Source organism: Danio aesculapii, chromosome 24, assembly GCF_903798145.1.
Source record: "Danio aesculapii chromosome 24, fDanAes4.1, whole genome shotgun sequence".
NCBI lineage: Eukaryota > Metazoa > Chordata > Actinopteri > Cypriniformes > Danionidae > Danio > Danio aesculapii.
Genome location: NC_079458.1, coordinates 30,846,678 through 30,864,561, shown reverse-complemented (window position 1 = coordinate 30,864,561; position 17,884 = coordinate 30,846,678). Strand labels below are relative to the sequence as shown.

At 33.2% G+C, this 17,884-nt stretch overlaps 1 protein-coding gene across 4 annotated transcripts in view; it reads right to left on the bottom strand.

Moving 5' to 3' along the window:
• The window catches only part of ncoa2 (nuclear receptor coactivator 2), a 218,537-nt gene that overhangs the window by 159,527 nt on the left and 41,126 nt on the right, over positions 1-17,884 (bottom strand). For all 4 annotated transcript variants that reach the window (XM_056451064.1, XM_056451063.1, XM_056451065.1 and 1 more), the window contains exon 2: positions 485-571. The gene's annotated coding sequence lies outside the window, so the exon portion shown is untranslated. The remainder of the gene's footprint in view (positions 1-484; positions 572-17,884) is intronic.

The following is a 17,884-nucleotide window of genomic DNA, read 5'->3' as shown; positions in this document are numbered from 1 at the left end:
GTGTGCACATCTAAGAAAATCTTAAAGGCAGGTGCTTAATCAAGACTCGAAGACCTTGTAAGGCCTAAACATTGTCCACTTAAATTATCTTTTGAGAGCTGAAGTGGCAGTCACAGTGTGACGATTCTTTCTACTTTTTCTAATAATAAAAAACACACACAATGTGAAGTTACATAGTTTAAACTCTTGATCTATTAAACCCCTCTTTCGACCATATAAAAGAAAAGGAAAAATGGAAGTGATCTCAAGGATTCAACAAGAGTGAAAACAAGCTTCCTTTTTTTTTTTGCTACTCAAACCAAATACAGAGAGGAAATGATGTCACGCCTCCCACACAAACCACACACCAACTCACACTTTCATTTGTTTTGCAGTATATCACAGCAGTGTTTTCTTCATCTCCTCACCATGTACTTTCAGAAGCACACATCAGTGTATTAACCAACAGTCTGCTGGAGGAAAGTGAGTGGTTTTTAAAGCTCACCTTGGCTTCAGTCCAGACCGGGCCTCAGGGCATTTCTGCAGCAGCGGCTCCACTGGAAATCTTTGGGCATTATTCTCTTCCCTCAATCTGTCAAGACACAAGAACCACGCAGTTAAGATCTCAACAAAGAGTCGATGCAAACTTTGAGAAGCTAAAACACAAGCAATGTGATATATTATGCAGCAAAACCTTATTGTTATTGCTTGTTTTAGAGCAAAGTGGTGCAATTTGTGCAATAGTATTTGTGCCAAAGAAAGAATGATTGACCGATACAAAAAGTCAAAAACCTGAAGAATAAAAATATAGTTGGATTTAAAGACTAAAGAAAAAAAAGAAAAAAAAAAAAAAAAAAAAATCACAAAGACAAAGCAAATTCGCACATCAAACGAATGCAAAGTTCAAGGTTCTTTGAGGAACAACAATAACAACAACAAAAAAGTATTGCCGAATGTCTACATAAAAGATAGCAAAAGATGTACAAACAGTAATTCAAAACGGCGAGATCCGGTAAGTATTAGAGCTGGATGATATTGAAAAAAAAATCAAACATTGCGATATTTTGTTATTCTGCGATATATATTACAATATAAATACAATTTCACCAGATGACTTGAATAGCTCTATTTGAAAAGAATTATTCATTTTAGACTGGTTGGGATGATTCTGTAGAAAAGTGCCTCTGCATTAAATATAATAATGTGACGTTTGTTGCTCGCCACTGGCTTGCTTGGTTTTTGGACTTGTGGAGCTGTGCATCAATGGATTTACTCTTCAGTTTTTGGACTTTCGGCAGTGAATTTATACCACACTGAACTGAACTAAACTGAACTTCAACTCTGAAAACTAGACGGACACAGTTTCTATTAACTAGAACTTCTATGTTAAGCTGCTTTAACACGATCTATATTGTAAAAGCGCCATAGAAATAAACATGAATTGAATTGAACAAACCACAAAATTATCAAATAAATAAATAAATAAATAAATAAATAAATAAAACATTTAATGAATAAATTAAAATATTTAAAAATAAGTAAAAAACTATAAAAAAATATTGATCTGTTAAAAAATAAACAGATGAAATAAAATAAACGAATAAACACCAATATTTTTTAATAAATAAATAGAACAATTATTTACTTTACATTATATTTAACAATTTCTTCTTACTGAATTTTAATTTATATCATTTAAATAATGACATTAAATCTACTACTCAAACAACCACAAAATTATAATATAAATATATATTTTAATAAAAGAAAAAACAGACATATAAATAAAAACAAATCAAAAACTGGTCATTATTTATTTTTAAAAATGTATATGTTTTTTAAATTAAATTGAGACTAAATCCACTGCTCAAATGATGATGCTGGTAATAAAAATATTTATGTAAATAAAATAATAATAATAATAATAATAATAATAATAATAATAATAATAATAATAATAATAATAATAATAATAATTTATTTTTGATATCATTAAATATTTTCTATGCAGAGGATATAACAAATTTTTGAATTGCAATACTAAATTATATTTAAAAAGTAAATTATATATATAAAAAGTTATGTACAGTTGAAATCACCCCCTTTGATTTTTTTTTCTTATTCAAATATTTCCCAAATGATGTTTAACAGAGCAAGGAAATTTTCACAGTATGTCTGATAATATTTTTTTCTTCTGGAGAAAGTCTTATTTGCTTTATTTCGGCTAGAATATAAGCAGTTTTTAATTTTTCAAAAAAACATTTTAAAATATATATACTGTATCATTATACAATAACTTGCCTAATTACCCTATAACCTGCATAGTTAAGCCTTATAATGTCACTTTAAACTGAATACTAGTGTCTTGAAAAATATCTAGTCAAATATTATGGCATTAAAACCATTATGTTTAGAGATGTGTTGAAAAAAATCTTCTCGGAAAGTTTAATGTAAATTGGGGAAAAAATAAACAAACAGGCCAGCTAATAATTCAGGGGGACACAATAAATAAATAAATACCACCAAATAATACTATATGTTTTACAAAAAGGCAGCAAAAGTATATATAAAAAAATGCCCTACGAAATCCATGAGGGGTTGCTTAATACACTGCTCACAATAAAATGCAAATGAAGAAAAAAAATGGAACAATAATGAATTTCTTTGCATATTCTTAAGCATTTCTGTTTTTATTTATAGTGATTTAGCATTATTATCACACATTCATATCGTATGGTCTTACAACAGAAAAAAATGCTAAATAAATCTTTTTTTAACATTGATTTTAAAAAGTTGAAAGATGACCTGGACCTGATCTTAAGCCATTCTGTCAGATTCAACTGCTTATGTACGTTTCTACTGTTTTAAGGTCACACCTTCGCTTGACCTCACTGGAAGTAAACAGTAGGGTTTGTATGACATCACTTCCCTGAGTCCCGTCAGCTGTGAGTGCAACACTTGAGCTGTCCTCTATCAGAGAGCTATCAGAAAGCTGAAGAGACAGCTGAGTTTTCCCAGACCTGTCAGGAAGAGTGTGGCTATTCTTAAAAACGGCACCGAGAGGACCAACCACACCGACAAGACACACAGAGGTCAATGATTCGATGGCATCCAGAGCCCTTGTCCTTCAGACCCATTTGGAGAAGTCCATGCTTTTTTCCTTTGTCCTATGATGCTTTTTTTTTTTAAACTATGGAAGTAGACATATGCCAATTTTCAATAATTACATGTATATTGTTATTATGAACATACACAATATTAATATTGTGGGGACTTATCATTAGGGCCAAACGGAATCTGCGGAAGCTTTTTGCTATTTCTGCAGAGAATTTTGGTAAAAATCTGCGGATTTCTGCGGAATTATTTTGGGAGTATCATAACTAAAATCTTAATATATGAAATAAAAAATAATATCTTTTTAACTTTTATTTAATGTTTAAAATGCAAATCCAATTAGAATCACTTCATTTGGTAAACAAAGCAAGTCTCATACATCTACTAAAAGACAGGAAATATTACTGTACAAACTTTATAGTAAATAAATCAGATGAACGGTTTCATATAAGTCAATAATATTACTGTAATTAATTTAAAAACTGAATGAATATAGATTTACACACATTTACTCAAGTAAATAAGCAGAATTGATGGGCTGGGAATCTATGAAAATCTGCAGAAAATCTGCGCAATTCTGCGCGCGCAGATTCTGTGTGAGCCTACTTATCATGAATGATTATTTAAGCTTTTAGAGTGCATTTTAATGTGATCTTCCTTTATATAACTTTGTCATGTTTGGGGTCTTTTGACATTTTATGACTTCAGCATTGTAGTGATGAAATCAACAGAGAAATTGATGAATCTCAATATACCAGGGCCGGCCCGTGGCATAGGCAGTATAGGCAAATGCTAAGGGCGCTGTACATCCAGGGGGGCGCCAGGAAGTGTAACTTTCACTATTCTTAAAACTAGTTGGTAATATGACTAATAAAATAATACGCCCATATTAATTTAACTGCATAGCGCAAAGCCTACTAAGTAGTAGTAGTATTAAATAATGAAAATATAGCCTAATCACCTAAGACAACCTCCTCCCAATTCGAATAATTAGATTTTATCTGCTACACGGTGTTCGTTTTTTTGATTGGTCAACAAGCTCAACATGTCAAAATGCCCCAACTGTCTAGTGCGCAGCGCAGGGGAGGCAAAAAAAGAAAAGAAGAGGAAGAAAAACAAAGACAGATGTAATGTTACGATAAAGATTATTATTTTGCTGTATCCAAGCGATGATTGATAACGCCATTAACAATTATCATAACATACCTGTCAACCCTCCCGTTTTTGCCTGCTATCATGTTGATTTTCCCATATTTCCCCCTTATTTTATTCCTTATATGAAAAGTGAAAGTACCATAAATACAGAGCCAATCTCAAATCTGATAGAATTGCAAGAGCTGATCAAGATAATCTGACCACAGATATGCTTGTGAGATTAATGTCATGTTATAAAAAAAAAATAGTCAAATAAATTGTACCCGGTGTTTTTTTGTATGATGGATAAACAGACAAATAGACTTCTCGCTCAGTTTTTAACAACAACATTATTTAAAAGGATTTCTGTCGGTTTGTTTCAAACAGATGTTCCCCAGATCAAAAGAGCGACCCAATGTTTAAAATCCAGAGTGGAAAAAAGATAATGACGATCAATTGAAATACAGAGTGAACAGTTCACCTCCAAATCAAGATGCGGTTGCTAGTGGTTCACCATATGCGCACTTTTCAAATTAACATTCTTTCAGAAAATGTTTTTTATGACAGCTCGGGAATTGCTGAAGATGGATAGTTCTGCTATAGTTAGTAAAACATGATGAGACCTTATGGAGCGGTCATGTTTTTCAGCCAATTATCTTAAGTGAACTACCATACGAGAGAGATTCGTCTCTGCAAATGGTGAAAAAGAAGCACAGTTGGCTAGTTAGGTTTAATCAGTCATCTCCGTTCTGGCTTTCTCAAAAAATGAAAAGGGGAAAGATTTAATTGGAAAGGGAAATATAGTTCCATAATACTCTTCATAATCATATAGGGTCTCTTAAAAAGTTCAGACAATTTGAATGCAAAAAAATTTATTCTAAATTTTAATTAGGACATAAAGGTCAGCTGATACACAACACCTCAAGTGAGCTCAAGAGCCAATATGAGGAAAAACAAACCATTGGGTTTTCAAGAGTAGAGGACATTTAGCAAAAATCCAAAGATGCAATTCAATTCAATACTTGTATAGCGCTTTTCACAATGATCACTGTTACAAAGCAGCTTTACAAAATGTGCACATTACTACATTAAAAACAAAATCAGAAAAGTTAAGTTGTTGTGTATAGGGTGGACAGTATAAAGTTAACCAACATTTATACAGTATACAGTGTTCTTTCCAAAAAAGAGGAACAAGATCTATAGCTATATTTCCATCCAAATATGCAAAACTGGAATATCGCATAAAAGACGTGCGAATAAAGCACAGTTTCCATCCAATAAGTCAAAGAGAACTAAATTGCCACTTCCTGATTAACTGGCGGCAAATATATAAACAGTAAAAATGGAATTTGCTGCAGAAGGAGTAGCTGGGAGTATATATATATATATATATATATATATATATATATATATATATATATATATATATATATATATATATATTATATATATATACATACATACATACATACATACATACATACATACATATACATACATTTACATATATATATATATATATATATATAAATTATATATTTACATAAAAGCAACAATATATAAACGCAGTGAAAAGCCTGGGTTAGTTTAAGCATGGAACACTCTTCTTTTTCATTAATGAACAAACTCAAGAGATGAAGAACAAACAGATAGATAAAGAATAAATTGTGGAGTGCTATTGTTGGAGGATTAATGTCGACAAAACAGTTGAATCTATAGTTGCTTCTTAAAAATGGCCAAAGACTTGCATAAAGCTGGTCTTTGCAAGAGAATCAATACTTTTCTGAACATTAACCTTTACCTGTAATCTATGCATTACATGCAGAGCAGTCTTGAGCAAAAGAAGCCACGAGCACTCATTTTATTTATATGTTTTTTTGACTCTCTAAATTTTGGTAGCTGCATTTGGATTCTACTTATCACTAAGAACCACAGATTGAGACAAAAACCTTATTTAATGCTCTACTGAAGAAAAGAAAAAGTCAAGTACATCTTGGTTACCTTAAGCCCTTTTTCATCTATGACTTGCAAATGCCTGAGGTCAGTATGATCTGTTTTGTGTTTTTGTATGATCAGTAATAACTAGGGCTGCCCGATATTGGAAAAATCTAACATTGCGATGTTTTGTTATTCTGCAATAAATATTACAATATAAATACAATTTTACCAGATGACATGAATATCTCTATTTGGAAAGAATTAATCATTTTAGATTGATGATGGGATGATTCTATAAAGAAGTGCATATAAAATATAATAAACCATCTACAAGCATGGATCAATGAGATAAAGATACAATTAAAATAAACAATGTTTTATCGTTTTCCGAGTCTAACAGTATTCAGGTAATTGCATAATAAAAATTAAATAATTCAATAAAATTAATCATTATTAATGTTACAAATGGTACAATATTCTTATTGTTATATATTCTTATTCTTTTAATGATTTTAAAATTATTATACAGTCACAGGCTTCATAAATACATGCAAATGATCAATTATGACATATAATACTATAATGTATAAACCCAAACATTGCATATCTAGCGATGTGACTATTGGGAATGATCACATTGCGATGTCGATGCTGAATCAAAATATTGTGCGGCCCAAATAATGTTCTTTTTTTTCTAACCAGGACTGTTTATGTAAGAAAAAAAAAGAATTAGCATTAGGGCTGTACAACATTGGAAAAAATCTGATATTGCGATATTTTATTTTCTGTGATAAATATTGCAATATTAATAGAGTTTCACAAGTAAGTTTGAATAGCACTATTTGATGGTTTTCCGATGAGACTAACAGTATTCAGGAACAGAAATTAAATAATCACAATGTGAAAAACACTTTTCTTGGTTTGCTTTGTCTCATTTCTAGTCCAAATGTCTAAAAATTCTTAAAATATTGTTTAGTTTTCAACTTCAGAAGAAATAAACTAAATTATGACTTTTCCCTTAAAACAAGCTAAATGATCTGCCAATGGGGGAAGTAAAATAAAAAAAAAGTCTTGCTTTCGCTTTAAAATGTAGATATTTGGATTAGAAACTTATTATTATAAGTTTTTTTTTTCATAAATAGCTTACGATTGCATAAATACAGTAATTAAACTCTTCTGTAGCTCCTGGTCAACTAAAATCCAGACTCAACATTGCATATCGTGTTATGTGACTATTGCGCATGCGCACATTGTGATATCAATGGTGAAACGACAAATTGTGCAGCGGACATATAGTCCCTTCATATGGGGTCGCAACAGCAGAATGAACCTCCAACTTATTCAGCATATGCTTTACACAGCAGACACCCTTCCAGCTGCAACCCAGTACTGGGAAACATCCACACACTAAAGCCAATTTAGTTTATTCAATTCACCTATAGAGTATGTCTTTGGACTGTGGGGGAAACCAGATCACCCAGAGGAAACCCACGCCAACACAGGGAGAACACGCAAACTCCACACAGAAATGCCAACTGGTCCAGCTGGAACCTAAACCAGCAACATTCTTGCTGTACATCTATCTTATCAAAAGCATTTCTAATGAGGACGTATAAGACATAAGCAGCCCAGAAAAATCTACAGCTTCCAGAAGCCCAAATGGCAAGGGTTAACGGTAATGGCGTTGGAATCCCCAAAATGACATAAAGCAATCATCACAAACTTTTCTGAAGACTATTAAGGGACGGAAAATGAGCTCAACATCATTAGAAGAGGGAGAAAAATTGCGAAAAAAAAAATATAACAGGAAGAGAAGAGAAGAAAAAAATGACAATCATCATCAGGTTGGTAAAGATTTAATAGTGTTACACACGTCTTCAGGGCCTCTGGTTCCACGAGGGAATCGTTTCAAGCTTATTAGATAGTAACATGAAGTACGCCTTTTTAATTATGTTCAGCAAGTAATTAGTAGAAAAAAAGGGTTTAAATCATCTCCCCGATCCCAGAATTAGCCTCTGAGAAGAAAAAAAAAATGTGAAAAAATGACTTGCTGCAGCAAGTATCATTCAACAAAGTTGAAAGTGCATAGAGAAACAGCCAGAACTTCCCATTGTGAGCAAATGCCTTTAAAGGGCTTGTTGACTTATGCAGATGCTCTCCTGGGAGCTTGTGAACAAATACCTGAGGGGAGGGCACTCATTCGCCGAGCTGTCACATGATGTCATGTGCTGACCAGATATTGCTACATGTAGTTTCACAGCAGCTGCCCTGCTAAAACTCCACGCGCACACTGACAACAACACAAAGGAGAACAAAAGACCTGCCGCTGCATTTCTGATGGGTACATTAAATAATAAGAGCGCTCTGGGCAGGTGTTTCTATAAATAATAGTTAAATAAGATCTGTTTCACTACATAGTTACACAAGGCTGAGAGTGACTTTAATGGGCTAAATAACCTCAAAATATCCTCACCCGAATTTTGTTCCAAACCCTTAACGGTTTACAGTAACAAACGAATTTTTTAGATATTTCTGTCGCTCAATTATACGTTTATTAATTTAAAACTGTGACACTTGCAAAGTCATCAAAAATAATTATGTTAAAAGCTATATTTGTTTGTTAGTTTTAATATAGGGATACGGTAATTTGGCATAATGCTGATCTCTGTGAATGCAGAAGGAAAATGCCGGAAAGAGCGTGTTCATGCTTAGAACGTGAGACGTGAGACGTCTACTCCAGCCATTCAGAACATTCAGATGCACTCACATTCACACTGTTTATGAAAATAAAAGCCTTTGAATATTTTTCCAGACACATTTAGCTGTTAGATGTTAGTCAGATAATGTTTCTATGTTTCTTCTGAATGCCAACTGTACAAAAAATTATCTATGAAATGCTTATGACAAACCTCTATTTGTTTATCTGCAAGCTCTGCTTCAGTTGCTTGACGCGTGTGCACATAAAGTGCTTCAGTGAGCGGCACACACATTATGTACATCTTGACATGTGAAAGTGTTTCTCCACATGTTTTCATTGAAGTTGTTTACAATACTTATTCATCCACAGAATTTCTATTGTCGTCAAATGTGTAAACATTTAGCTGCAGTTTGCGCTTCTGCCTTTGGATGTTTCTGGGACCAAAGCAGATACATGAACGCTAAAGCTTTAAATAAAAGTGAAACCATCAACAAAAGCCCGACCCCTTCTATGTTTACAAATACAAGCACAGCCGTTTAGAGGTCATCTCTGGTCAATGATGTCAGAATTTATCTGTATTTTGGAATGGATGTGTAAATGGTCTTTTCCGGAAAACATCCAGAACGTCCTTTCCTGTGCGAACAGTCTTTTGTTAATATATCGGTAAAGTCGTTCCGGATATTTTTCAGATATTTACCGGTATGCCTGTGTGAAAGGGGCTAATGATTTTATAATCATTATTGCTGATGGGTGCACCAATATTATTCTGCGCTGCAGTGGCAAGATCAGAGCTGCTGGATGTACAACATGTTAACTCATCAACTTCTCCCAAAATACATGAAAGTAAGTGGCTGTTTAACTGAGAGAGGAATAGAGTGAATGCTGTAGGAACCTAAACAGTGTGAACCTGATGTGAATAAAGCACATTGCCTGATTATGTTTAAAAATATAGTTATTATTTCCATCTCCACAGACATCAATATGTATTTTACAAACCATAAATGTTAAGTTTTCTGAAACGTATATGTATTTAAATGTCTGAAACCTAAAATAAACATTACAAACCATCGCATGAAAGCAGAATTTAATTTAGCAGCTAATCGTGTGACCTGCTAAGTGTTTTAGTCACACTGATGAGTTCATAAGCATCAAAGGTTTAAAAAAAATAAGCTTTTATTGGCTAATGCCAATATGACCTCTCTTGTGTCATGCGTCACTAGGTAAAACAATACATATATTTCAATAAATCTTCATAATATTAATGGTTTTCACATTTTTCTCATGTAAACAGATCAATAAACAATGCTTACGTCATTGAAATGCGCACCTGCTTTACACAAGAATCTATAAACTTGCGTCATGCCATCATGAACCATTGAGGTTAAGCAGGTACGATCAATGTTTACTAGTATAAAAGCCCAAAATAAACCTGCTCATCATAATAAGCAATTGTGTGTCTTACAAAAAAGTAGTTTAAACCGCTGTTTTACATGGATTTATAATTTATTGCAAGTTTTATTAAATAATATCTTAATTTTAATTCTGAAGATGATTGGAAGTCATTTTTGGGCTAAACTCAAAAAAAAAAGGGGAGGGGGGTATATTCTGAAAGACCTCATTTATCTTTTTATTGGTCAAGGGGAAGTAAAGAAGAGTCTTTTCTAAAGGCTGCAGGAATTTCCCTCAGTTTCGTGTGTCACATGTTTGTTCAAGCCCACAGCAGATCTTAACCCGATTGGTCACTGTAGTTAAGAGACCCCTCAACCGTGCTAAATCAGTCAACCGGCTGATTCAACTGTCAAACGCCAAACAAGAGACTCTTTTTGTTTGTGTGGAAACGTCTTTCAAATTGCAGAAAGTCACAAGTTTTTCTACAGCATCTACTGTAGTGGCCAAATATGATCTCTCTGCCCCTGATTCATAAATACTGATGAAATGCTGATGTAGATTTTCTCAGCATGTTGCTTTTAGTGTTGTTGTAGTGTTGTTTTGGTGTGTAAAACTTGTATATGCCATTTCAATTGTGACAACAGAGGAAATGTGCTTATTGAGTAATACACAGGAGAATAGCCCCTCTGTTTATATTGCAGTCCATTTACTTCATGTGAACTTCTTTAGTTTTTCATTTTCTACATAATGAAAGAATAAAAAAGCCTAGAATAAATAAAATAAACCCATATGCTGTGATAAAACATATTTTGCCTTTTCCCCAAAAAATATGTTTAACTAACATAGATCCATAGCGAATGGAATAAAAAAAATCATAAAAGCATCACATTTTAATATTTTATTAGCCTCTCACTGAGATAGAAGCTTTAGAAGCATCAGTCCTGATGAAAACTACCAGAAATGCATTCTTTACAAATTATAAACCTTTAAAGTACAGGTCGTTTACATGATGCTTTTATCAATTATGTTATATATATTAAATGTATATATATTACATATATTAAATTAGGGCTAGGCGATAAAATCGGTATCAGTATTTATTGACCGTACAACATCGTCAATAACGATAAAAAAAGTTTGGTATGAAGTTTTGGTATGAAGGCTATAGATTATTAAAATGTGGCTGCCGAGCGTGCACCTGGAAGGAATGCAAATAAACTTGCTGTATAGCAGCCGTGAGAAGATTGTACATAAAAAAGGATGTAAGGATGTCATCAGAGTAGCTTTTTGGTTTTTTTTTCCTGTACATCCCAGCCACTAGCTCCCCATCTGAAAGATTTTTTTTAGCATAGGGGTAATATAGTCATTCAACTTCACAATTTGTAATGTTGCAATATGTATTTGAATAATTATGGTTAGTTCCTTTAACTGGATGTTCAGATTTGATTATCATAATTTGTATTGTTGACAGTGTTTGAGCTTTACTGTATCATTATTATTGACACATTACAGATGTTGATCTACCTTTAGCATTGCACACACTTTGTAACATTTTATTTATCAAGTTAAAGAGTCTCTTTAACACTTAAGTTTATTCATAAAGAGATCAGATATGTTGTTTAAATATTTCTGTTTTTGACTATTAAAACTATTTGCCTTAGTAATGTTGGTAAATTAAAATAAAGTGGTTAAAAAATCCTGGTATTCCTAAGTGTATTCTTAAAAAATATTCCATAATTATTGATACCGAATGACATGAAACATAATATCGTGATCTTTTACATTTTTTTATTTCTTTTGCAATCATTTTATTTTGGTGCATTGTACTTTTGTGTGCAGTGTCACGTAAAAAAAAAAATACTACCACTGATACACAAATTTACCAGTAGTAGTATATATGTTCTTACACTAGTTATAATTTTTAGCCTCTAGCAACAAAATGGACTTTTCTCTTAAATGGCACTGGGATAAAATACTGTTGATTTAATGGGTTGCAAATTGCAATAGGGATATTTTTTGTCTTAAAAAGAGTGCAAGTATTTTTTGCACATTCAAAAATTTTTTTTACAGGCTGAAATATTAAAACTGTAAAACATTTACGATGTTTGCATTTACACAGTCAAAATGACCACGACAAAATAAATAGAAAAAAAAATCTGTAAGGACTAAGGTTGCACCGATATGGATGTTTTTGGCCGATATCGATAATCGATAACTCAGATAACCGATATATTAACCGATAACTATAAATTTCTAATTGTTATAGTTTTATACAGTAAACAACTGATTTTATTTTAAAAACTTCATAAAACTAATCTTATGAATTGAATAGCCTTCTAAAAGCAAAAAAGCTAAAATTTAAAAACTGCAAGGTGATTATATAGATATATTATCTATAATCTGCTATGTGAAGCTGCTTTGACACAATCTACATTGTAAAAGCGCTATACAAATAAAGATTAATTGAATATATTCATGATTTCATATAAATCAGCATGCCAAAAATAAATGTATTTTTTTGCATTGCAAATTAACATGCAACATGACTGTTGCGTAAAAAAATAACAGATCAAACAACAAAATTAGATTTAAACAACAAGTAAAAGAAATATATTTTAAATAAAATGAAAATTACAGAACTAAGAACTGAAACCAGCTCAAATGTTCTTGAATAAAACGTGTTAAAGCAATGTACATATGTAGAAATATGTAATGTCTGAAAAAGCATTTTGAGAGGTGTTTTGAGCCACCGTACAAGCGAAAAGTTAAATACAGATAGTATTACTTTAGAAAAACCCAACGAGTTGTTTAGCACGTGTGCATCGCTGCTATTATGTTTACACATGTAATATTTTTCCTGAGGGGATTTAAACCAAAATACACTATGACACTGTCAAACATCTACAACGATAAATGTGATTACTTACTCAGTTATTAATGCACAGCAATGCCACAAAAAGAAAGGACGGACATTGAATAAACATGTGAGGAAAGCTTTAGTGCACTGACGAGTCTGAACAGGTACAATTAAATAATCTATTGGCTTAAAAATATCTGCCTGATTTTGACATCAGACCGATAACAATAACATTAAACATAGTATTTGTTGGCCGATAATGATATTGCCACCGATATTTTGTGCATCCCTAGTGAGGATTTTTTGTCTTTCCAATATACCATGCAACTCTGATAGTGATGGTTTGATCAAACATGTTGGGTTCTTAAAAGGAACTGTGCAAACATACTCTGGGAAACACTGATTCTGGCCACTGTTGTATCTCAACTGAAATCACATGGTCACCATTACTGATAAACTTCTAACCTGGTTTCATAATCACTGCTCCTCACCATTCAATAAACACTCAGCAAAGTGTCTGGAAGATCTGAAAGCAGGAATACACACACACACATACTCACTGGCAATAGATCTATTCCTATGGTGTTATGTAGTGGGATGTCCTGCATTCCCTTCCCCATACCCACACTATCTCTCTCCATCTACAGTCTGGGTCAAAAGTTCATTCAAGTGTTGCAGTTGTATGTGTAACACCACAGACCTTATTCCCCATCCTCTCACCAAATGGCCACAAAGAAATGACTGACTTTTCTCCTTCATAATGTCACTTTAGAGACAGATTTCCCATTGGAGTCGAGTAGAGATGCCTCACCTCCACATGAGAAACTGAGAGGATGTGTCATTCATGACAAATCAAATTAGCCTTCATCCGTTGAGATATGGGATTGTGTTATGAAAACACACAGTAAACTGGGGATTGAAAACATCCGACCTAGTTTAGAAGTTGTGTTAAATGTGGGAAAGAAACTGTGATGTTTCTTTTGTTTGACACCTACCGCCCTGCATATTATTCTAAGGTTTACATAAAACCTTTTTTTAACAAAGAAACTAAATAAATAAGTAAAAATCTGGTCGCTCACACATTGGCATAACTTTTGTAAAGAGATCTGAAAAATCAATAACCAGATACTAGGTACTGTACACAGTGGTAAAAAGTCTCCCCCAAAAGTGAGCCATAACTAGCCTTACTAAAGCAGCATTACTGACAGATCGAAGTGTTCATACTAGGCACTGAATTTTTAGATGGCAAAATGGATTTGCTGCAAATGGCATTTTATTTTATTGGCAAAAAGCAGCCAAAAATATGAGCTGTAATAGAAGGATATGCTAAATCACATCCTCCCTTAAGCCAAATACCAAAAATTATTATTGGTTTTTGGCAAAGTGCAATAAGAATTCTCGATTTTGGCTCAGAATTTTCATTTCTGTGCATTCCTATCTCATACTACAGTAAACCTACAATAACGTTATAAATTGCACATGTTATTTACTGTACACAGATGTATTAAAAGAAAGCAGGTAACAAAGAAACTATTTCTGGGACTACAAAAATCATTAAAATTTTATGTGCACCTCAAGAAAAAAGAAACTTTAAATAAAAAAAGCATGAAATTCACAGAATACCACCACTCAAATAGAAATCCAAAAGTTCTGATGGCATTTAAAAACCTTACAGCTCTTCATACTTTTGGAGGAGTCTCACGTATTCAGTCAGGTTCACTTAGTGGCTCTTTGACTAGATGTGAGCGGGACTGTCTAAACCCTATGTTTGAGGGTAAGTGATCCTGCTCTCTTCCCCATGATCCTCTCTGTTTCCTCCTGGCCTGAAGCAGGTGCAAGTCATCTCAGTAGGGATGTCACTAAAGGCTTATGTCAGGAGAAAGCAGCCAGCTAATCGTACCACTCAAGGGCTAAAGATTAGATTGGCTGTGCAGATTCTTTTACTCACTCAAAACTGACCACAATGGGCCAGACGCGGAGGCCAAACACAAAGTTAACCTTCCATGTCAACATTTTCGCTGGCAATCCATCAGCCTCTTGATTGTATTAGGCAGACAAAGATTTAATGCCTCAACTAAGTAAATAACATGGCCACACTGAACAGGCCACCGGAGCCAATCCAATTACATATACTTAACTAGATTTTTACATTTTCTTTTGAATTTCTATGTTGCGTGCTTGTGCAAAACTCAATACCACATAAAAAAGCCAATTCTCTGCAAAAGCAAAGCCACTAAACAATGCTGATAAACTTTCTCCTTTGAAGATTGTTGCTCTGTAGATTTAGAACGTATATAACAAGATGTCTACAAATTCAGAAGTCTTATCTGCGGAGTTAAAGACATGAAGCTAGCAGTATACAATTGGCTCACCAACCTGGGTGTTAATGTTTCAAGTAGGTTATTGCATTGTTAAAGAAACACTCAGAAATAGGCTCATTTTACAACTCTCCTAATGTTAACAGCTAAGTTTTACCATTTTTGAATCCAATTAGCCGATCTCCGGGTCTTGCGGGATCACTTTATCTTAGCTTAGCATAGATAATTTAGACCACAGGTGTCAAACTCAGTTCCTGAAGGGCCACAGCTCTGCACAGTTTAGTTCCAACCCTAATTAAACACACCTGATCAAACTAATTGAGTGCTTTAGGCTTGTTTGATACCTACAGCTAGGTGTGTTGAAGCAGGGCTGGAACTAAGCTTTGCAGGGCTGCGGCCCTCCTGGAATTGAGTTTGACACTCCTGATTTAGACCATTAGCGTCGCACCCCAAAAATGACCAAAGCATACCTGTCAACATTGGGATGTGAAAATAGGGCATATGTAAATATAAGCCCCCCTTATTTATTGTTTATTGCCACCCTTTTAACCAAGATTAAAAATAGAAATACAGGGGAAATGCTTTTACGGGATGATAACAGGATAGAATTGTAAAATAAGGGAGAATCCTGGAAAAAACAGGAGAGTTGACAAATATGGACTATTTTTTTATTTTTATTTAAAGCTTAACTCTTCTGTAGTTACATTTTGTACTAAGATCGATTGAAAATAAGCTGCTATTTTCTAGGCCGGTATGTCTGTGAAATATAATCTCACTTCTGCATAATAATAATCAAGAAACTTTGCTGCCATACCATGGCACCCGCAGGCACAATCATTGCATCTGCTGCCACCATGGTACTGCAACAATTCTTTGGTAATTCTTTGGTGTGATGCTAAGGGTACAATTTGATTCAATGATCTAAGCTAAGCTAAACAAAAAGTGCTCCCACCAGACCTGGAGATATGACTGCATGATTTTGGAAGAACATGACATAGCAATATTTATTTTACCTGCAATATACAGTTGAAATCAGAATTATTAGCTCCTTGTTCATTTTTTCAACACATTTCTAAACATAATAGTTTTAGTAACTCATTTATAATAACTGCTTTATTTTATCTTTGCCATGATGACAGTACATAATATTTTAATAGATATTTTTCAAGAGGAGCTTAAAGTGACATTTAAAGGCTTAACTAGATTAATTAGGTCAACTAGGCAAGATAGGGTAATTAGGTAAGTTATTGTATAACGATGGTTTGTTCTATCGTTACTATCGTTGTGACTATTGGGGAGAAAAAAATAGCTTAAAGAGGCTAATAATTTTGACCTTAAATGGTTTTTAAAAATTAAAAACTGCTTTTATTCTAGCCGAAATAAAACAAATAAGAAGAAAAAATATTATAGGAAATACTGTAAAAAATCCCTTGCTCTGTTAAACATCATTTGGGAAATATATAAAAAGAAAATCAAAAGTGGGGCTAATAATTCTGACTTCAACTGTATATTGCGATTTCAACACGATTTCGCCAAATATAGCTTGAATAAGCTCAATTTGGAAAGAATTTAAAGAATTGAATTTAGACTGATGGGGGGGATTCTGTAGTGAAGTGAATCATGCATAAAATATAATAAACAAATTACAAGCATAGATGAATACAAGAGAGCAAAGATGAAAGTGAAATATACAGTGCTTTATGGTTTCCAAAGGAAGTTACTCAGATTCATAAATTCAATAATCAAACGTAAAATAACACTGCATAATTTTCATTGTATATATAATTTGGGCAGTAAAACTAAATCGACTAAAAATCACATTAACACATGCACTAAAAATTATTCAAAGATGATTCCTTGGATTTACACATTTTTTTATGTTAAGTGGTTGTAAACAATTTATTTGGGCTGAATTTAAACAAACAAACTAAGTTGAACATTAGTACATTTAAATTCAACACATAAATTGTTTGCAACAACTTAGCAGAATTTATTTTACTCAGTGTGAGAAGAAAGCACAGTGATGTGATGAGTAGTAAGTCTCCTCATGACTTTCCCCAAAGAAACTCAGGAAATATCAGTCTATGGGAAATCCTTATAGTGTTTGTTGGATAAACAGAAGATTAAGCTGCCTGCATTTGATTCAACAGGATTAATAAACAACATATGTTTCATTTGAGTTCTTCTTCTAATAATTTTTCTGATAATAAATATGTAACGATGCCGCATCTTTGTAACTGCTTAGAATGCTATTATGAAATGTGTTGCATGCATTACTTCACAAAAGGACTACTTAAGCTATGAAGTGGGTTGATTAAAATCGTGTGTGTTTGCACATGCTTTTAGGTTTACCACTAGCAACATTTACTACAAAGGGCCGTAGTCTACTAAGGAGCTAGGCAAACAGCTGTCACAGAATGATTATTTGCAATTTAACTATCAAGTGATGATATAACA